This window comes from Brachyistius frenatus, unplaced genomic scaffold (assembly GCF_029030835.1).
Source record: "Brachyistius frenatus isolate BFR_SWC_R1_liver_20210118 unplaced genomic scaffold, ASM2903083v1 Contig_1, whole genome shotgun sequence".
Classification (NCBI taxonomy): domain Eukaryota; kingdom Metazoa; phylum Chordata; class Actinopteri; family Embiotocidae; genus Brachyistius; species Brachyistius frenatus.
Window position 1 is genome coordinate 2,016,917 of NW_027210600.1, and position 22,588 is coordinate 2,039,504.

General features: G+C 41.4%; 1 protein-coding gene across 1 annotated transcript in view; it reads right to left on the minus strand.

Moving 5' to 3' along the window:
* The window catches only part of LOC138616379 (calsyntenin-2-like), a 276,054-nt gene that overhangs the window by 207,580 nt on the left and 45,886 nt on the right, over positions 1-22,588 (minus strand). The window lies entirely within an intron of this gene.

A 22,588-nucleotide genomic window follows, 5' to 3' on the forward strand; every position in this document is an offset into this window, starting at 1 on the left:
ATCACATATGGGGAATGAAATCCACAGTTAAGAGCATGTTTACTGATCTCTCTGTGACTCTTTACTCTGCTCTGCCACGTTTATTCTGTGTGTGTTTTCTGTGTCCCCGGGTCTCCAGTGCTCGCAGTTAATTCAACTCTACTGTTGCAGGCCTGAGGGAGTCTTGCTTGGTTAAACTCCACACTATATGTTGACTTAAGTATTCGGTGCTCGGCTCATGGCAGAAGGGTGTGTGAGGGTATGTGTGTGTCTGAGTAAGAAAGAGGGAGAGAAGACAGAATAATCAATATCTTCCAGCCTGTGGATGTCTCAGTGTGCAAATAATCAAAAAGAAAATCTCGGTTCCTTTGAAATTCAGCCTGCATATCTGTAAAAATGTGAAAATATAATTTTGTGTGTGTGTGTGTGTGTGTGTGTGTGTGTGTGTGTGTGTGTGTGTGTGTGTGTGTGTGTGTGTGTGTGTGTGTGTGTGTGTGTGTGTGTGTGTGTGTGTGTGTGTGTGTATCCAGGCCTCTTAGGGCAGCTGGAGGGTTGCAGTATAGCAGCAAGAGAGCGTCACTTCATGGCACTAAGCCAAAGTTATAACACACAAGCCTGTTTAAATGTCACCAGAAGCATCTTCTGTCACACATTGCAGACCTTCCTCATGCCCTGGAGTCCCCACACACACACACCCACACGCACATAATAACAGGAATCATCTGGTTGGAGTTGAAATGGTGATCAGAGAGAGATGAGGTCGCAGGCAGTGTAAAAAAGAGAGAGGAGGCTTGACAGAAAATAAAGGCTAGAATGAATGAAGACAAATTAAAAAAAAAAGCGGATGAGGAAAAATAATATCAGGTCAAACTAACCTGAGGGACGGATGGAAAATGTTGGAGAGAAAAGCAGGAAGAGAGGCAGATTGTACACAGATTGTGATGGCTTCATGAAGCACAGCGGGGAGGAGGAGACAAAAAAGCGAGTGGCAGAGTGAGTGCCCGGAGAAAAGGGACCACAGTCGGTCTCCATTCAGCCTGAGCATCATGTGAACATGTTTACACGTGCGCCCGCGAGTGGGAACGCATTAGGTTGCTTTAAGTGCCATTTGGATATTTGAAATCACTGAAAAGAACATTAAGATTGTGCTGTACACAAAGATGGAGAGTGACCTTTCGCCCTCCTCTACATGCCCACCAACGAGCTGTCCACAAGGGAGAGCACACTCGAAAAATATCTCAGCAGAAAGATTCGTACAAGCTTCCTTTTTGACAGCCTTTCTACCTGGACAATGGTGCTGTAATAGTCCACTCTGCAGCCCACTCTCAAATAGCTGGAGAGAAACAACAACAACAAAAGGAAGCATCCAGCATGTGCATGTTGATACCGCGGCCTACATCCGAACTGACAACCCTTATGCAAAACTGAGTCCATAGCCTAATTGCATCTGTGATGTCTGTTCCTTTTGAACACCTCCGGCGTATTGTCCTCAAATGCATGCTGGGATATTATATATTACCATAGAGACTAAATGGGATGTTTGTGAGTAATGGGTTCATGTGTTTTGCAGATGGTTTATGTTGTTATGCGGCTAGATAATTTTAATTTACATTTCTATGGCAACAGACAGACTCAACTCATTTCAACACTCATTTCAATTCACCACTGAGCCTTAAACCGAGCCGAGATGTGAGTGTTAGAGTGTTGAGCAGTATGGACTGTTAAAGTATTTCTTTCTCAGCCATGCGCTCACATTGCTCCCACTTCAATTACAGACCCAAATATTGATTCATTCAGCACAAATGAGGAAAATTAATCTAGTTGGGTATCATAAACATGCTCGCATTTGATTTTGCCAAAGAATCAAGAATATAATTAATGAGGATTTGCTCTTTTTTGTGCTTATCTAATGGTTTCACTCATTCCTGTCAACACACACGAATATAAATAGGAAAAAGACAGCAGCCGAGCAATCATCACAACACCATCTTGTATGGATATTGTCTGTCATATTTTCCATGGGGGAAATAAAAGATGACACAATAAAATTAAATACGGAGAAAACCTCAATGCTGCTAATGAAACGTGGGTCAATTGCATCTTTGGTGATTTCCGATAAATAATTAGCTAAAACCTTCCCCAACAAGAGACACTTTTCGGCTCAGATGACCATTTGCGCTTTTATGAGGCATGTGATCTCGGTGCCAGTGCATGTAATTATTGTTTCTCTTGTGAGGCATAGACAGCTATTGTTATTCACACTCGCACACAACATACTCTACTGTACCCTCTCGGCATCACTGACTCGTGAAATCGACTCATCAGTAATAGGTAGGTACAGAGAAAGAGAGCAGCGGAGAATGGGCGAGGCGAGGGAGAGGGAGGTAAAATAATGCACAGAAAAGGCAGAGAAGTGAGGAAAGTAAAAGAAATAAAGGCAGAGGGAGAGGCTCCTGATGAATTCCTGGCAAGCTATCTGGTAATACAGCTTATTATGATGCTCGGGTTTCTTTTATGAAACCAAGCTATGTTACAGGCTGCAGAATAAAGGGTGAGGTGCAGAGAGAAAGAAAGGACCATGCCTCAGTATATGAGGGATGGTATTGGAGGCCAGCTATTGATCGTGGTATGCATCAGCTCAGCTCCAGAGATTTGATCAGACGCCTTGGACGAAGCTCAGCACACGCACACGCACACGCATACACACACACACACACACACACACGCACACGCACACACACACACACACACACACACACACACACACACACACACACACACACACACACCAACAATCTAGCGGGAGTCAATAGCGAGGTATCAGTCAGTGTGCTAATGCAGTGTAGTCCTGGTCTAAATCATGGATTAGAAAAGCCTTTTCTCAGCCAACATGGGCTCAGAACATTTTGTGAAATGACTCAAAATGGGAAACAGACAGAAATGTATTTACTACTTTTCAGAATCAGAATCATTTTATTGGCCAGGTATGTTAACACTTACAAGGAATTTGACTCCGGTTGTAGCTTCGCTCTCAGCGTCCAAAAAAGAAAACAGATAGACATAAATAGACATAAAACATAAACAGACAGATTTGCAGCATAGAAATTAATGAATATATACATTTATACGCCTAAACAATGGTGTAATTGTGCCTAGTGCAAATTGTGCTGATGCGATTGGGTATAGTTGGTATATGCTCTGTAGCGCCTACCAGAGGGGAGGAGCTGAAACAGCAGGTGTCCAGGGTGGGATGGATCTGCAGGGATGCTGCCGGCCCTTTTCCTACCTCTTGATGTGTATAAGTCCTGAATGGAGGGCAGGTTGGCACCGATGATTTTCTCTGCAGTCCTGACTGTCCGTTGTAGTCTGTTCCTTTCCTGTTTGGTCGCCGAGCCAAACCAGACGGTGATGGAGGTGCAGAGAACAGACTGGATTATGGCTGAGTAGAAGTGGACCAGCAGCTCCTGGGGCAGATTGAGCTTCCTGAGCTGCCGCAGGAAGTACATCCGTTACTGGGCTTTCGTGATTATGGAGTTGATGTTGGACTCCCATTTCAGGTTCTGGGAGATTGTGGATCCCAGAAACCAGAAAGTTTCCACAGCAGACACAGTGTTGTTGAGGATGGTGATGGGAGGTAGTGTTGGGGGTTCCTCCTAAAGTCCACTGTCATCTCCACAGTCTTGAGCGGGTGCAGCTCCCGATTGTTCTATCTGCACCAGAAAGCCAGCTGTTCAACCTCCCGTCTGTATGCAGATTCATCACCGTCCCGGATGAGGCTGATGACCGTTGTGTCGTCTGCAAAATCCCATGTTGATTGCATCATCCGCCGACCTGTTTGCCTGGTAGGCAAACTGCAGTGGGTCCAGCAGGGGTCCTGTAGTGTCCTTCAGGTGGGCCAACACCAGTCTTTCAAAGGGCTCTGTAGTCATTTAGTCCTGTGATGGAGGGTTTTTTGGGAACCGGGATGATAGTGGAGCGTTTGAAGCAGGAGGGAACTTCACACTGCTCCAGCAATGTGTTGAAGATCTGCATGAAGATGGAGGCAGCTGGTCAGTGCAGGCTTTCAGACAGGACGGAGACACACCGTCTGGCCCCGGCGCTTTCCTGGTCTTCTGTCTTTGAAAGAGCTGACACACATCTTCTTCAAAGATCTGAAGTGCAGGTGAAGAGACAATGGGGACAGATGGGAGGGCGTGGGCACGGCAGCAGGGGGAGTAGGAGGTTGTTTGATGTCCGGGTAGGTGAGAGGTGTGAACGTGGGTGAGGGGTGTGAAAGTGTCTTATCAAATCTACAGTAAAACACATTCAGGTCGTTAGCCAGTTGGGGATTTTCCACATTGTGGGGGGGATGGTGACTTGTAGTGCATCAGGGTCTTCAGGGTTTTCCAAACTGATGCTGGGTCATTGGCTGAAAAGCTGTTTTTAAGCCTTTCAGCGTAGCTCTTCTTAGCTGCCTTGACCTCCCCTGTCAGTGTTTTTTCTGGCCTTGTTGTACAAGACTCTGTCCCCACTCCTGTAGGCCTCCTCCTTGGCCTGATGGAGCTGCCTGAGTTGTACCGTAAACCAGGGTTTGTTGTTGTTGTATGTGCAGAAGGTTTTGTTCGGCACACACACGTCCTACAGTGTCGGGGAGTTCATGCAGGTTTGCAACTGCAGCCTCAAAAAGGCTCCAATTAGTGCAGTCGGAGCAGCTTTGACTCATTGGTCCATCTCCTCACTGTCTTGGCGACAGGCTCAGATGATTTTAATTTCTGTCTGTAAATCGGGATGAGATGCATCAGACAGTGATCAGAGAGTCCAGGGCTGCACGGGGAACAGAGCGAAAGGCGTCCTTTATTACTGTGTAGCAGTGGTCCAGGGTGTTTGTGTCTCTGGTGAGACACGTAACATGCTGTCTGTATTTGGGAAGTTCGTGCCTGAGGTTTGCTCTGTTAAAATCCCCCCAGAACAATGAGTGGGTTTTCTCCTCGTTGTTCATCTGGTCAGCCAGGTGTTGCAGCGCCTCACAGACACAGGCCTCCGGTGGGACGTAAACACCGACCACAATGAACGAGGAGAACTCCCACGGCGAGTAAAACGGTTTGCAGTTTATGATCAGGGTCTCTAAGTGAAGACTGCATGATTGCTGTAACACTGTGACATCTGTACACCAACCTTCGTTTATGTAAAAACAGATTCCGCCTCCCCTTGTTCTCCCCGAGAGCGAAGCTGCGGTGGAGATGGAATCCCGACAGGTGAAGCGTCGAATCCGGGATGTGCTCACCGAGCCAGGTTTCAGTGAAGCACAGGGCAGCAGATCTGTAGAAGTCCCGATTTTTACTGTTAAGAAGCATCAGTTCATCCATCTTGTTTGCAGGAGAGTGGACATTCGCCAGGTGAATAGATGGGAGCGCAGTTCGAAAACCACGCTCTCAGTTTAACGAGCGCTCCAGCTCGCTTCCCCCGGCGTCTCCGGCAAATCCTACAGAGAGCTGATGCTCCTCCGACCAACAACTCCAAAAAACGTTCTGGTCCGGTGAAAACTGGAGAAAAAGGTTTTCCAGAGGACAGTCCAATGTTTAAGAGTTCCTCCCAGGTGTATGTGAGCAGAGAGGGAGAGCAGTAAACCATGCAAATGAACAGAAACACAAAAAGTAGGAGAGCGAAGTACCGAGGCTGCCATCCACGGTGACGTCTTGTGAACTCCCAATTTTGTATTTATATATTTCACGATATGAGAAGCTAATGTCTAAATATAGCCGTATCAAACTGCTTAAAACCAATTTGCATCAATTAATCAACAATGGATTTACAAGAATCTATGTTAAAGTTCAGGAAGATTATACTTGGTTATGATCAATTAAGCGATTAGTGATTAAAACACCTGCTAATCTGACATCGTGTGGGAATGGTTTGATCACGTTCGACTGACATTGCTGCAACATAACAGTCCCTCCAGGACTTTATGGAGTTGTTTGCTATTGTTGCAATCAGATGTGCATAATTTTGCATCTGCGTTACTCAAAAATTACGATGTAATTTGTTAAGTTTTAAGTAAGTTTTTAGCAGTAAAATTGGGGGAATTAGCAAAAATTGCAAGTCAAGGAAAATATAAAGAGCCGTAGGTAATCTACGATAATGCACATCACAGAAATATTATAATTATAGTAATTTTTTTTTACATTATTTATTTATTTATTTAAACGAAGAAAACCATGGGGTTCAAAGTTAAAAGACTTATTAATACAAAGACATCTTTACAAAACAGTCTGTGACTGTAATATAGAATAGAAAGGCTTCATCTACTGTTAAAAAAAAGGCTTAAAATGCTTTTTATAAATTCTAAAAATACTACATCCTCAAAAACAAAGAGCAGTCTTTTATGAGACCACATTTCCCACAAACCCTGTCACTTTCTGTTTTTATGGTTACCTTGCATGCGGTCCATTTGGATGGAGAGGGGAACTGAGCCTCTTTGTTTGTAAATAAGGAGTTATTTTTGTTAATGAAACAAGTTTTTCTTTTTTAAAAGGTTACTTGAAGTCATATGGCTTTCAGTAGAGTTTCTGTTAAAGATGATTTTTTTTTTTATGGAAAAATGGCAAGAAAAATTCACTATATAATAAGGAAATTGCTTGAATTTGCATGAATTATTCCAATGACATAAGCAACGGATCATAAAATTGTCAACCTATTTTATCTCAAATTCTTGCTGAACTGATGAATTGAAATATGAGATCAGAATTTTTGAAAATTCTCATCTCAAAATCTTTCATCAAAAGAAAGAAATCAGAATTTTTTTTTTCAGACTTGTCAGAGCCTGTTCTGTTGATGAAGTAATACAGCTAAAAGCAAGGCTGTGTAGGTTCGAACTAAAGTTATTCAGGAAAAAAACAGATGTAATTAAAATTCCCTTTGAATGGGCATCAATACATCCCTTAAAGTGAAGGGAGTCCTGCTGCTCGGATGGGACAGTGGACGCGGAGCTCCAGAGAGTGATCAATCTCAAACCAATGGGAAAGGCAGTCTGATTAAACAGGGAAGACAGAAAGTGGAATCAACTTTGAGGGGACTTTTTTGCCAATGAGGAAAAAACTGTACACACACACACACACACACACACACACACACACACACACACACACACACACACACACACACACACACACACACACACACACACACACACACACACACACACACGTTCAGAGATGTGTTCTCCTTTCACTTTCTTCGTATGCGGTCTCAGTCTCACTCTCATTTCCCCTCCATCACTGCAGCTAATGGCCATCTCAGTGAATACTGTTTGATTGAAGGGACGTAATCAAGCCAAGAAATGCTAATTGAACTCTTTCTCTGCCTATTGCCATCACAAACACAAATACAGTAATTGACTACAATTGTTCCCTTAGTAAACGGCGGCAGGGTTACTTAGATTCTACTTAGCTAAGTTCTTTATAATGAGGACTGAATCATCGATATGTTCACATTAATGCTGCAGATTGTCGTACTTTGAATTGATATTTTTCCTTCCGCTTCAGTTGGAGAAAAAGCTGCCAAGAAGATGTGTTCTTTTTCTTTTTTTTCTTAAAGCATTGAATTTCTCCAAATTTGCTTTTCCACAATTTGTTCAGCCTTCCTTTCTATCATTCTTTTCCTCTTCGTATCTTCTCCCACTAGTCGTGTGTCTTAACAACAGGAACAGAAACTAAATTATCACCAGAATCAGTGTAAATAACGCAGGAACTAGTTTTCCTTCCACCTGCCGTAGGCGTATGCATGCTCTGGCTCTGCTCTCAGCAGATTGTTGGCGTGGATGAGAACAAATAGTCACAGCGGTGTGTGATGTGTGTACTTTTCATGCTGGGACATGAGAAGTATATTAGAAACATTGAAAAAAATCTGCTTGCAATAGAAATAAATGCTTCGTCAAACACAATGGCTACTCTTGTTTTTTTTTTTTCCAACATGCAATTAGTATTTACGTATGAAGTGGTTTCTACATTCACCCACGTATTGAAAATCTAAAATTTAAAAGTGCTGCCATATAAAACATCTTGGAACTGTGCCTCTTGTATCTGTCTGAGTGCAACTATTTAAATCCCAGTGTGTGCATTGTTCTGAAGAATGTAGGTCTGTATTGTATAATAATTAATATTTCAGCACTGTATGCTTATACATAATATTTAGGTGTAGTTAACATGCTTCGCCTGTCCTTCAGTCAAGTGGAAGGTTTAGAGGCTTGGATAATATATTTATGCATGCTCATTTGACCATGTGTTCACAAAGATATAGCAGATATTGCTGTTCCTTTTCTAAACAAGTATGAATTATACCAATATTGCTGTTTTGTTGTTTGGTTGACAAGCTTTTCATTACTGTAATAACACATTTGCATTGCTACCGTAGCATGTTTTATCATCAATTGAATACAGCGGAACAGGCTGGATGGAATACTTTCTGTTCCAATTTTATTGAAACAGATTGTATATCATAATAATTAATAAATTGAATTAAATTACAAAACAACAATAGTTATTTTGTGCAACTGGTAAAATTCTGATTTTGAGTAAAGACTACTAATGTAAACTTGCTTTATTTCCTGCTTCTCATTCAAGTTATTTGTTTATTCATCTTAACTTGCTTGTAAAAACTTAGATAGTTTGAGGCAACAGTTTTCCACAATATTTTCTAGTAAACTCTACTAGTTCAGGCTAAGAGTGTGGCAAATATATGTCATGTTCATACAACATAATCAAGACATCCTCATTGTACTGAGATTGGAGGAGATGGGAATATATGGCATGGAAAAATTACATCAATCCAACAAACTAAATTTTTTTTGTGTCTGAGCACATCCACAATGTGTGCACAAGCCGCTGACGTGCATTGAGAAGCTACAAATTAAACCCGTGCTGCATTCCTCATAGAAAATGTACCCATAGAAAATGTCACATATCCATGACAATGCTCTCCTTCGGAAGTGACCAACAGACCCGTATTTTATTATTGTTATTGGTAATCATTTGTGCGTGGGTGTATGTGTGTGTACAGTATGTGTGTGAGTATCAGTGGATGAGAGAGAGAAGGTGGGTTAGAGAGTGGTCATCGATCAGCCCCGGGACAGGACTGTAGATGGTGATTATAGCGAGGGGGGGGAGGGGATCAGGGATCAGTTCTCCTGATTGATCTACCTCTCTCCGTCCTGGGTCGCAGTTCAAGAATGGCCATTTTACACTTTTCAGTGGCACACAAAAAAAATACCCTCTCAGGGCCATAAATCTATAGTGTGAGTGTTTATTAGTAACAGTGTGTGTGTGTGTGTGTGTGTGTGTGTGTGCGTGCGTGCATGCGTGTGTGTGTGTGTGTGTGTGTGTGTGTGTGTGTGTGTGTGCGTGCGTGCGTGCGTGCGTGTGTGTGTGCATTAGTGTGTCAGACCCAGATTTCCGGTGCCGCTAAATAATTCAGCAACACTGCTCTCTGCTCTGGAAATATTAGATGAAATATTGAAATGTTGAAATTGCAAGAGGAATCATCACATAAACAAGATAAGAGAAGATAAGACAAGACAAGACAAGAGAAGAGAAGAGAAGAGAAGAGAAGAGAAGAGAAGAGAAGAGAAGAGAAGAGAAGAGAAGAGAAGAGAAGAGAAGAGAAGAGAAGAGAAGAGAAGAGAAGAGAAGAGAAGAGAAGAGAAGAGAAGAGAAGAGAAGTCAAGTCTCCCAAATTTCATATCTTCATCTCTCCAGAAACAGGATAAAATAGTGCCAAGTAAAACAGTAGCTTATTGCTATTGCTGATTATGTTGCTTGTTTGTGGAAGCATTCATTTGAATATCTAATATGTAACGATATGAATGGTGTTTTACGTGCAGCCTCATTTTGAGGATCCTGTGAAAACGAGATGATGCACGTATGAATAACGGCCATACACATAAAGGAGTACCTCGTGTTTTGATTATTTAGTTTTCACTGTTAATGCTGTTAATTGGCTATTATGCTGTCCATTGTAACATGGATTATGGATGGGCTCTGCAGTGTTGTACTGAATTTATTATCCCTTGTAATAATAAATGGGATTGTATTGTGGGCGTTATTGCATCATTATCCCTTCTAGGCTGTTGCCCACAGCAACACGGCGCAAGAGTTTTTGCAGTATAAACTTGACCATAGCCCTTTTTTGACTGCAGAACATCATGGGTGATCTTTAGGATGATTTGGGTGAAGCTGTGCAGCTGGCCGGCCCTTTCATCTTCCGCTACTCTGTCCTCATCAGTCTCTTTGTTTATCCGCCACTAAATCAGTCTCTCGTCTTCCTGCCTGCTTCTCGTCATCCACCCTCCATCCATCTCCCCTTTTCATGTTGGCACCTTGGAGTGGGCACCCCTGGCTGAGGAAACTGCCAGATAGCCAGGCCGGCCTCACGGCCTTGCTTGGCATCATCATTTTTGCTTCTGACACATTCAACCTCAGGCAATAACCCTCGCTCTGTGCCACCCTCCTTCCCTTAATCTATCCTTGTCTCCAAGCCTACAACATGCTCTGTCTTTCAACCCCTCTCTACCTACTTCTCCGTCTCTCTTCTTCACATGCTTTTTTATCCAGCTGTTGCCAGATGTTGTTGCCTCCTTTGCATATTCCCCAGTCTGACCCTTGCAGAACTTTCTTCCTGCCTATCAATTCTTTCATCTCCCTTCTTTCCACACCAGAAACAGACGAGTGCTTCACATATACTTTACAATAACACTTATCACCAGTAGGTTCTCTATCTCCACCCCCCTCTATCGCCCTCATACCCTCTGATCAATAGCTCTCACATGGTAAACAAACAACAGCAGCAGCCAAACATTTGTCAGGCTACAGTGCACAGTGGTGTTTTTCCTCACAGTCTAAATGCAATGACTAATTGGATTTAGAAATTGATTTTGGGGGTGGGTGGGGGAATTGTCAAGCAGTTTGGAGAGAAGGAGGAGAGAAGTGAGAGGGCTAGAGATGGATGCCTAAATGGAGAGGAACCCGTGAGCCATTCCAGGAAGACGACGCGGGCTGTGCTGCAGCTCGCTCATGACATTTTGCTCATTTGGCACTTTAAAAGCTCCGCCTCCCACCCAGCATACACCTCTAAACTCTATAAAACTCCTGGCAGGAGGTTTGTTGTGATCCCTACTCATCCATTTCCCACTCAATTCTTCAGATTTGTTGCTTTTATTTGCTCTGAATAAACAAATATATTTTATAAAAAACAAGACTAACTAGAATGCTGACCATTTTAGTTTAGCTTCTTAGCATGCTATCATTTGTTAACTGGCACCCTTGGTACATTTGAGGCCGACAGGAAAGTAATTTGTTTTGGACAAAGTCACACTTTGACACTCGATGGGAGAGCACCTGATCAAAGTTACTCCAATTGATCCTGAGGGGAATCTGAATGTCTGCACCAAATGTCACAACAATCCATCCAATAGTTGTCGAGAGGTTTTAGTAACCAAAAGTGTCAAGTGCTGGTGGCACTAGAGGAAAAGTCAAGGGATCACTGAAGTCATCAGGATAAATCATCTGGGAACCATGAATGCCTGCACATAATTTTGTTCCAATCCATCAAGTAAATGTAAATTTCCCATAATAACCGTTGACCAGAGGAGGGCACGAAAAGATCCATTCAAATTTGTCCTGTTGGGACTTGTCATCCTGAACCATAAATATACATCAATCTGCTAGTGGATTCATCCTTTAAGGATCATGGATGTCTGTTGAGTTATTTCTAGATCAAAGTGGTGGACTGACCAACTAACTGATAAACAGATCCACATCACCCATCATGACGCCAAGGCTAGAAATGATTCAGGTTATGATGAGTAGTTCAATCAATAAGGCAAACATAACTTTTAGTTGCATCTCTACCCACACATACAAAGATGTATGTAAAATTCACCGATCTCACTCTAAATGAAAGAAAAAACTTAATTTGAATTAAGAATCTTGCTATCTCAACAATTAACATTAATTCAGGTATTCCCTACATTTGTGGCAGCTTGCAAATTTGCAAAATTCCTGTGATTTTTTTTTTTTTTTTTTGCAAAAATGGTCCTTAGTAGAATCTCTCCTGAACTACAGTGCAAAATAAATCTTTCCAAACCAAATTTGCTTCATTAACAAAAATAACTTATCTTCAGCTGCTCCTCTCAGCATCAAAACAAACACATGCTGCTTGACTTGAGAAACCAAAAGTGACATGGTTTAGAGATGCGGTCTTATCATGGTAATAATGAGATTCAAAAATATTTAAAGCCCTTTTTTTGTTTTATGTAGGATGTAGCCTTTGTATTCTACAACACAGTCACACAGTCTGTTTTGTAAAGTTATGTCACTTTCATGAATTCTTCCATTTCTGTATTTTAATACTGTATTTCATGTCTTAAACTGCACTATAACCTTTATCCTATTTTTAGCTTGCTTAATGTTTTAATCACTGTTTTTAATGTTTTAATCACTGTTATCAATTGTTGTCCTTTTCTTTTGCCTTATGTTTTGATGCTTTTAATGGTTTTATGTGAAGCACTTTGAGTTGCCTTGTTGTTGAAATGTGCTCTACAAATAAACTTGCATTGCCTTGTCTTGCCTATAATTTTGAGTCCATGGTTCTGTAAATAAATGTTTTTAAAGATTAAAACTGCAATATTTCTATGTTGTGCAGCATGCTTATAATCATAGAAAGTGATTACATTTGACTCATTATTAGGTAGTAATTTAAAAAAAAAAAGTCACAACCTTTTTTCCTTGACTTGCAATTCTTGCCAGTTACCTCAATTTTACTGCAATTAAAGCACTTAAAATTCTGCAAATTCGAACATTTTTTGGAACGGTCGCCACAAAACCACGCAATTTAGATCAAGACACAAAAAAAAAACCAAAACCGGGGCTGATTAATATACAGGACAAAATCAAGACAATCACCTAGAATATTCTTTACAGAAGCCTGAGTATCTCAGTATCTCGTGTGAGTGTGTCTGATGTGAGGTTGTTGCCATAAGGATCTGTTTGCAAGCAACCTCATTACACTGATGGGCTGAACATTTAGATTTAGATTATAGTTATTGTCAAGGAGAACAATCTCCTCTTGGACAACATAATTCTGCTAACAATAGCCACTGATTATATTCAGCACTTATCTCCGCAGAAGGCGAGTCCCTCGCTTTCTGATGCCAGTGTCTGTGAGATGCAAACAGAGAACAGGAAAGTATATGTCTATCAGTTTCTAAAAGTGCGTGTTTGTACAAGGCGGGTGTGTGTACAAGACTGAGTACAAAACCCTGTGTACGTTGCCGAGTTTGGTTTCCTGCAGGTTTTAGACGTTACAGACAAAACAAGGACATGATACGTGACCTTTCACTGTTGGTGTGAGTCAGGACAGGGACTGTGGGGAGGGGTGGTGTCACTTGGCAGTTGCCATGGCGATGATGTGGCGGTCACAGCTATCTATGGATGCCAAGATTCACATCGCCAGCTGAGGGGCAAGTGTCTTGGCACAGCTCAGACCTTGTATCAGACCTGGCAGGGATGCGGTGGAGTGAACACGGCATGCTGGCCGCTGCCAAAGTGGCTTAAGCTGCTTGTGTTTGTGTTTGAACCTTGGAAGCAGAGGACACTTGCAGTTTGAGCACCCAGAAGAGATCACGAATAGGCTTGTGTGTGTGTGTGTGTGTGTGTGTGTGTGTGTGTGTGTGTGTGTGTGTGTGTGTGTGTGTGTGTGTGTGTGTGTGTGTGTGTGTGTGTGTGTGTGTGTGTGTGTGTGTGTGTGTGTGTGCATGATAAATAAAGCGGAGTATTTAAAGATATTAAAACCTCAAACAACTATCTGCCTGTTGTGCAATTTTAAAATGCTGTGAGACAACATTTGACATGGGTAAAAGATCAAATTCCTACTCAATCTGAATTCCAGTATGAGTTTCTTTGTGTGATCCACCATGGAAATAACGAGTCTTAATAAATCATACCCATAGGCACTTTTCAGTTTCTTTTCTTTACTGTCCATGATGAAACTGAGTTTGATGTTTTTCCAGCTCCACCTACACTGACTGACAGACTTAGTAAATGTGTGTGCATTTAAGTGTGAGCTTATACATCTTATCTTGTTTCCTCCAGCGTCTCTGTGCTCAGCACCCAGGAGCTGTCTCCATATCTATCTGTGTAGGGTGAATGACTCTGTGATCTCCTGGAGTCCATCTTCCAGGCGGCACTCTGGGCTCATCTATCATTGCTTGCTGACTCAAGCCAAACCCAAACAGTGTCTCCTTTTGCAATAAGTTTCATCTGTTCGTCTCAACCCTTTTCCTATCTTGGATTCACAGTCACGCAGCAAAACACCACGCAGAAATCCTCCCAGAAACACACACACACACAAACGCACAAGAGTTTGTCGGGGAACACAATCTCCTTTATCTGCCCATCTCTCGAGTGCACGCTTGAGTACAAAGCAATCGCAGCCAGATCACACACAGAAACAGGCTATCCATCTTTATCACTTTTACACGAAAATTCCTCTCGCATGCATATGTTCATGAACAAGAAAACTTGCATTCAAGCAATGAAAGAGAGATAAATAAATGCCAGGAATAAAATAAATAAATTGAAATGAACAACATGCTCAGATTGCTGATATGTCCAACACCTCGCTCCTTATCTCCCACCTCGCCTGTAAAGAAACAAACAGACTGATTTGCAATTCCAAAATGGGTATGAGGGGGAATGGGTGGCTGGAGGGAAATGGGAGAAAAAAAAAAAGGAAATGGGAGATAGGGAGATGCAGGTTGAGGGGTTCACGTGGGTTGCATTCACTCACTGTCCTTATCAGTTGCCATATTAAAGCTGCTGTTTTCCCCTCGTTCTCTCCGTCCCTCCCTCCCTCCTTTCCTCCCCTTCATGCTCAAGCAATCGTGGACCTCTTGTCAGAGCAATATTGCAGCTCGGTGATGAGATGCCAGATAAATGGATGCGTCAGGAGTGTGTTGTCATTCACCGTTCCCTTTGCAGTCAATAATGTGAGTGTATGTTTTTTTTTCAGACTAAAGCTGAGGGGATAATTACATATATATATATATATATATATATGTTTGCAGAAGGATCTGGTACCCTCTGGGAGGATGAGCAACGATAACAGTTCTCAAGGCCAAGCAAAACCACTGACATTTACATTCACCTGGGTGGACTGCTGATAAGGTAGCTGGGATTCATAGCTACAACAGTGAAATGATGATAATATTGACTGACCGTCCTATCAGCTGCGGAGAATGTCATTTACACGTGGGACTCTACAGTGGGAACCAGTTCAATGTCAAGCACATCAAACATGAGGACTGTGATGTAAATTAATATCAGCTGATAGATAACTGCATCAAAAGATGAATGATTGTTAAATAATGTAGATCATAGTGATTTAAGTTCCTATTAACAGGCGAAGCCGCTGCAGTTCAGGATGCTTCCTCGCTGCTTTGATTCTCATCAGGCCACTGGGGCCAGCCATCGCTGTCATTTTCCATATGAAGGGTAATGGGATCAACCATTTGACCTTTTTCCTTCGTTGTAACTTTATTAACATCCATGGCATCCAGCCATATATTCATACTTGGAAAAGATGGATCTTCTCTTACACACAGCAGGATGGGTCAGACCTGCCAATGAGCTCCAGCTTTGATTTTTCAAGCGTTTTTAGAGCCAGTGTAAGTTAATTGTGTAATGCTGTTAACATATCCTTATCCTTTAACCAATGATGTTGTTCTTTCCTGGAATGTATTTGACCCAAATCCCAATTCCCCGTATTGATTAATTAAAGTTAAGACTCTTTCTAAAAATCCTCCTCTTTAAACGTACTTCCCAAAGTGGCAATAAAGAGTGAGTCCACATGCTTGCTGCCTCTTAAACTGGGCAAACACCGTGCATATGTATTAATGTTGTGCCTTCTATTAACATGCACTACATGTTTTAATCAGCCTTTTTTTAGAGCAAAGACCTGTGATTTATATTATCACACAGTACAGAACGATTCATACAGAACGTGCATACTTACACTGAAGGAGAGCACAGAACCCGCTGACGGATTTGTCCAGTGACAGTTCAATTCGGTGTCAAGTCAAAGCATGTAATACACCCATCAGTCCACTACATATTGTGTAACTGACACATTTTGTGTGAAAAAAAAACATGGGTAGGTTTCAGTAAAAAAACAACAACATGTGATTAGGCCTAGAAAGACAAAACCATGTGATGAGATTTAAGAACACAAAACCACATGGTTAGGTTTAAGAAAGAAAAAAATAAATAAAAAGCATTATTTATGCAAATTAACTATGTTCTCAATAATTATGAAAAAACTAAGAAAGGATAAGTATTTTGTGTTATTCTCATTTGAAAGGAAAGTAAGAAAGAAAAAAAAGGGAAAATATGGACACACCACATCACAGCAAATGTACGCTAGCGTCTGTGCACGCTTTAAGTTAAAGTCAACTTTAAACTTCAGCTCAGAGATACAATTTTATAATCACTTCTGAGGAAACTCGGGTGCAGGCTTGCGTGCCTCATCTGAAATGATTTTGAACTAGTCTGCTGCACTCTTAACCTCACAGAACCTTGATATAGTGCAGCATGCCAATGTGTTGACACTCTTGTAGCCGTGCAGAGAAATCCCAATCACACTCAATATCAACACACAGCCGCTGCCGCCAGACACGCCGACTCCTTATGAGTACAAACGCTTTGACACCGTGCAAATGCCAAACACTTCACTGTGATGCAAGCCTCAAAACACACACACACACACACGCACGCACGCACGCACGCACGCACGCACACACACACACACACACACACACACACACACACACACACACACACACACACACACACACACACACACACACACACTAATTTAAAAAAAGACAGATTTGTAGGCACTGACAGACACAAAAAATGTTTTCCAAAGCCCGACACTGTGGCCGCTGAACATATGAAAGCTAAAAATCAGCAGACACATCACAACAAGGACTTGACTGACAGCAACGTTTATTCCACAGCAAAATGTTTGCTTTGTAAAAACTGGCATATGTGCACACTTACTTACAGTACGTACTCGCCTAAACTCAACAGCCTGAGATGTCACTATTTCAGCTGCAATACTTCAAAAAATAAAACATTTGAATAAGTTGTGGCAGTGCAGAGAAAGCCCTGATAACAGCATTTAAACCATCGTGAATGGAAATTCTGTGGCACGCAACACTTAGAATTAAAGTATAATGACTGAATTGAAGTATAGATTCTGTGGTGGTTGTTGGATGGGTGGTTGTTAGGAGCCATAACTCAGTATTTGTAAAATCTTGGCTAAGGCCCTGCATACATGCATACGATAGAGCTTCTAATAATTTATCTCCAAGACAGCCTGTTCAAAAGCAGTTTTGCTGTATCAAAAACAAGCTTCTGACTCATAGAATTTGACATTTTGCTCTTCCTGCAGTGCACACACAGTGGGAAGATAATGTAAACACTCAGTGCTTATAGCATCCTGGAATCTCCCAGTTGTCATGTGGGTTGTGTTTGCCTCTGATACATGAAGCTCAGCGAACACCACCTACTGTATTAAAACCTTAATGGCTGTTTGCCAGCACCAGACAGATGAGGGTAAATACTGGATAATATGATGATATGATCATAACTTGCTGGAAATTGACTTTGGTCCAGAGTTTATAACCCCCAATCAGAGGCAGAATGAGAGCAGAGGTTGGATTCCGACGAGAGATTCATATAATCTTTACATATGCTGGCTAGAAACTGCAGTAAAGTCATTTAAACATATACTGACTATTACATCTTCCGAATTGATTATTATTTTTACCCTGTGAAACTTAAATCAGTTTGACACAGTGCTAACAAAGATCTTAAAATGGTGGGTAATTTAATTCACCCTGAAAAAGGTTTACAGAGAGACTTCAAGTGCCTATATTGGTGTTATCACTCCCAGCCAGCAGCTCCAGTCACTCTACTATAATCCAAGAAGAGGGCAGTTTATTTTAATATCTAAATATGTACCCTTTAGAGTGTCTGCCATTCAAGGAGGTGTATATTTTCGACCCTTTTTCTTATTTCCAACAACAATAAAACACACATGGATGCACTCTAAAGCCAGTGGGGAGACAATTTTAATTAGCGTTTCGACTGATGACCCGATGAAATAATAAGCCAAAGCTTAATTGTTGACCTCCTGACCATAAACAGCGGTGCCGGCTGGGGGTTAACAGCAAATCGACCATCTTGTTATTTTCCTAACTGGGCGCAATTGGCAACGCTTTTGCCAGTCGTCTTGGCGTGTGCTAAATTAGTCCAATTGACAGTGTCTTTACCCCTGTCACTCCAATCACCACAGGCACAACTTCGGAGCGGAGGCTTATACTTGTGATTACATGTGATATAAAAGCAAAGAAAACAGTACTCGGGGTAGAGAGGCAGCAGGGCTTTAACATAACCGCAGCACCACTACAAAGGCGCTTGGTTTTGCTTCTTTTTAAAAACAAATTAGATGCAACTTTCGTCTTCTTTCTTTTACAGCTGGAGGCACTATTGTTGACTGAGTACAGCTAAATCATGGCTGGAAACTGCAGCCCATTGCTATGGTAAATGTTACGAATGAGCTTGGAGGAAAATTTGAAGGTGATAACATCCTAAGAGATAAGCTAATGGACTCTAATGAGATGAGATAAGAATATTTGTTCCTCTGAAACGTGTAGCAATCACCTGTGTTTTCCAAAATGGCCGACCATGACCAAACCAAAAAAGGCTGCAGCAACTAGGGCACCACGTTGCCAAGTGTGAACACTTCATTTCACACCTCCATCGGCATGATTAACAAACTGCGGGTGGTAAACTTGTGGTAACGCTGCAATGCATGATGGGAGAGAGACCCTCTAACATGGTTAAAAGGCGGAAAGTGGGGAGGAAATAGAGACTAAAGTGGCCGGGAGAGGAGAGGCTTCTAAAGGTAAAAGCCAAGCTGTAAAAGCTGTTCTCAAGGCTTTTAGAGCCATGTTATTTGGACTACTTAGCTCAAAATGCTCCACACGGGAGAGTGTGATGCTGACAGAAATTCCATCCACCACAGCTGAGGGAAAGTAATGGGCAACATTAACTGGGAAGGCCCTTAAGGTTTTCAAGATGGTTAGTATGAGAGGAGAGACTCAAATGTGTCCCACAAGCTATTTCTCTATATATCGTGTGTGTGTGTGTGTGTGTGTGTGTGTGTGTGTGTGTGTGTGTGTGTGTGTGTGTGTGTGTGTGTGTGTGTGTGTGTGTGTGTGTGTGTGTGTGTGTGTGTGTGTGTGTGTGTGGTTATTATAGACCCACTCCGGTCTCTGGCTGACCTTGAGGAGATACAGTAAGTGTATTCAGACACCATTCCCCTGTGGATTTTATTCATATATTCATTCACAGGCACATGCGCTCACACATGCAGAGCTCTGATGCATGTACAGAAGAACAGCAGCTCACGCACTTAAAGCTCAGGATGTATTCACACATGCGTTGGCTGCTGCGCTTGCATCCCACATGACATTCTCCTATTTTGAAGTGAGTATCTGTTTGAGCTGGCAGAGATCCAGACAACTGCATAATGTTTAGAGATGAAGAGAAAACATGAGAGAGAGCGGTTAAAAAGCAGACATCCATTTCCTCTCACTTCTCCTCCCTCCTGGTCGTTTAAGGCAGCTGGTATTTTTAGCTCGATTGTTTACAGCAGTCTAGTTGCATTCTCGCCCTGACATAATCCAGATTTAGACCTACCTATGTGAGTGTCTTCATGTGTCACTTTGTCACTGCTCATCCTGATACAAGCTGAATGACAGGAAAGTATTTTAAGTATGTTAGCTGTAACCTGGATTAATGGAAACTAGATTTATGAGCACCTCCCCATACAAAATTTATTTGATCCATTGTCAAAACATTTTTTTAATGTTGTATTCCTTAATGCATATATAATTCATTTAGCGCCTCAATCTGCCAGGATTAAAATAGGAAACCAGCAATAAAGAGAAAAAATATGACAATTTTAAAAAGTCAAATAGGCTGATTGCAGAATTTAAAGTCCATCTCAGAGCCAGTTGCACCAGCTCTTCAAAAATTCAAACCAAACATAGTTATTAAGTCAGTGTTTCATAACTGTTCATGCCTATCTGATCAAATAATTGCATCACTAATTTAGAACCTGTTCCTGCTCCTTCCCACTATCTTTTCTCGTTCAGATTAGTCCTTTCTAACCTTTATATAATTATAACTGCTATGGCTAACTGAAGCACCTGACAAGAATAAACATAACACCTAAACATGAAATTCATAATATTTGACAAAATGTGCCAATATATCACTTATTTTGGACTCAAAACTACATACTAAATACTACTAACTCAGAAGCACATTTCACCATATTTGGAAATCTAATCTAATCTAATCCAATCCATTCATTGTTTCCCCAAGCAATTGAGCTTTAGTCAATTTATTTGAGGTCCTCTCCCCTTTTACACGTGGATAACATGGCTGGGTGCTGGACTACAACTATCCCTCTATGCCAATGATGTGCTGTTCTACCCAAACCAATTTACACTAACAATTCTCCCATCTCCTTTAGAGATGTGGTTCTTTCTTGGGATATAACGTAAATATTTTGAAGAGTGAACATTATCCTATCAATGTTCCAGCATTACAAGTTAAGGATTTGGATATCGCATTTAAAGTCCCTCCGACGAAAAAGCAGACAACCACCTCTTATTTTTTCTTACCATTTCTCCACTTAAATGTATAAAGTAAAATGTTCAACTGTAGAATTGAACTGAGTAACCTCAAAACTAGTTACAGCCTGGTTTGAATATCTCTATAGTGGGCGTGAGTTTCATCTTACTTCATCTGACTCACACATAAACACATGTACAAACACACACACACACACACACACACACACACACACACACACACACACACACACACACACACACACACACACACACACACACACACACACACACACACACACACACACACACACACACACACACACACACACAGGCAATAATAACATCATCCCTTCATCTGCTCTTCGTCTTGCTTTTTCATTCAAGTTTGCCTTTTGTAATTATCAAAATAATCAGCTCCACAGCAAACTAGCTGCCATCTCTCTCTTGGTATAGCAGTGTGATTAGCTCTCACAGGAGAAATATTCATACTGTGAATCAATTTCTAACACAACATAATAAAATTATACATACATCCATAAAGAAGCCACCTAGGGTGTAACACTGGCATTAGCATTAGATGAAATAGAGTCTATTTCACTTCAACGATGGCGGGTGACATTGTCAGTCATTTGCACTGTAGGGAAGCGTGTTTACTAAAGCAGGGCTGAGGTACTTTACAATCACCTTTAACAGCATTATAAGTGCAAGCAACTGGATGTGAAATGTTATGGATTGTTTTAAGCATGTCCTCGATGGGATAATTGTGTGCTTAAAGCTATTAAAGCCCTACACATGGACACGCTCAGCTATGGCTGGGTATGGCAACACCTCGAAACAGATCTGTACACGCAAAGAGTTATGGCCACCTAACGTTCAGCATCATAAAATACATCTTAAAACACTTCAATTTTCTCATTTGGAATCCTGCTGTAAATTGATGCTTTGTTAAACTTGATAAGATAGACTACAGCTCATTTATCTAGACTGTCAGGGTCGTCGCCATTCCTCTAAATTACAGCTCGGCTTGCATTCAATTTTTATGAAAATCCAAAAACGAATATGAGTGATTCGCACAATAAAGTGTCACAGACCCTTAAGTTGAACTTCTCTAGGCTGCAGCAGTTGTTACCTGTATCTTTCCACATATTGTTATGATGTTTCTCGCAGTTCATCCGTCCACCCTCTCCAGGACGATCCCTCCTCCCCGCCTCTCTCTGACCGCATGTTTCTTGTCCTTGAGGCAGCAGTGAAATTATATGCAGTTTATTGAGCTTCACTCCATCTTCAAAACTGGTGCTGCTGAATGGGCTACTGAATAAAAGAGGAGTGCCTGTGCAAGGTAGAGGAAAATTATAGAGGTTGTAAATGACCACGGTGTGGGTCTTATGACTAGCATTGATGTCGCTGCTCTGGTGATGGGGGCCATACTGACAATGGCTCCGTTTTATTGCCGTAATTACTGGGTTAAATAACACGCTTTACTATGTACGTGCCAATTAAAAATGTCTTTTAAAAGTGGAGTCATTGTTTGTAATAAATGATTGATGAGATGAGAAGTGACAATCAATATTTTTTTTATAAATGTGAGTCAAGACAACTTGTATAGGAGAGGGGTTGGTTGTAATCAAAAAACATCAGATAATTATCCCCCATATCTGCAGTTTCCATTTGATCTGCTAATCGTTTTAGCATCTTTCAGCCTATTGTTTTGGTTTTCCGGTCCACAATTTGCTGTTTTGATTCACTCTCAAAGTTCTCATCAGAGTGATTTTTGGCCACTGCGGGTAATTTATTTAGTTCTTTGTTCTATCTGATTCAATGCCACCGTAAACACATAAAGTTAGAAACTAGCTGGTGATCATAGAGAAT